The sequence below is a fragment of the Eriocheir sinensis genome, chromosome 18 (genome assembly GCF_024679095.1).
Source record: "Eriocheir sinensis breed Jianghai 21 chromosome 18, ASM2467909v1, whole genome shotgun sequence".
In the NCBI taxonomy this organism is placed as follows: domain Eukaryota; kingdom Metazoa; phylum Arthropoda; class Malacostraca; order Decapoda; family Varunidae; genus Eriocheir; species Eriocheir sinensis.
In genome coordinates this window covers 5786805-5787935 of record NC_066526.1, presented here as the reverse complement: position 1 = coordinate 5787935, position 1131 = coordinate 5786805, and positions in this window count along the sequence as shown.

Below are 1131 nucleotides of genomic sequence, written 5' to 3'. Positions count from 1 at the left end.
GCTGATGGCAGGCAAGGAGGAGGAGGGGGAGGAGGAGGAGGAGGAGGAGAAAAAGGAAAATCGGAAGGAGGAGGAAGAACAAGAAGAGGAAGAAGAGGAACGTTGAGGAGACGATGGTAGGTTAGAACGGAGGTGGAGGAAGAGGAGGAGAAACGGAGTAGAAAACGGATGAGGAGCAGGCAAGGCAAGGAGGAGGAGGAGGAGGAGGGGGAGGGGAAAAGGAAAATCGCGAGGAGGAGGAGGAGGAGGAGGAAGAGCAAGAGGAGGAAGAGTACCGCTTATGTACGACCCCCGACAACTGTAGCACTGCCGGAGGATCGTCAGCGTCACCGTTCGTCAGTGAGCATTAGCGGTCGCGTAAAGAGTCTGAATCTGATACAAAGACTCGCTAAGGAGACCCACAATAACTCCGCCTCGGCAAGTCGCCCTCGGGAACCCTCCTCGTTAAGCCGCGAGACAAATCTTCCGCGCCGCGCTCACGTCCCCGCGCACAACAATGAGCGGCGTCGATATTTTTTAAGCCAAATGTCCCATAGCCGGGTAGACAAGTTAGCGACGGGGGGAGGAGGAGGAGGAGGAGGAGGAGGAGGAAAAAAGATGTAGAGGTAAAAGAAGTAAAAAGAAGGAAGATAATAATAATAAAATGATGAGGAGGAGGAGATAATCAGTTAGGGGAGGAGGAGGAGGAGGAGGAGGAGGGGGAGGAAAAAGATGTAGAAATAGAATACAAAGAGGAGACTGAAGAAAAATAATAATAATAAGAGGAGGATGAGGAGTTAGTCAATTAGATTGCTATAATGAGCAGGAGGAGGAGGAGGAGAAGGGGAGGAGGAAGAAAAGAGGAAGAAGAAAATATCAGAAAAGAAGAAAAATAAGAAAAATAATGCTAATAATAAGATGAGGTATTAGTCAGTTGGGTTGCCACAGAGAAAAAGACAAGGAAGCAGCATAATAGTAGAAAGAAAAATATATGAAGAAGAAAAGTTAGTCGTATGTGTTGCCCTGAAGACAAAGACGACAGCATTGGGTCATGTAGCTTTTCCATTCATAAAGAAGAGAACGAGGTGGTTTAGGATTACGTGTTGCAGCATCAGGGCACGTAAGTTTCCCCTCATAAATACATTAAATAAA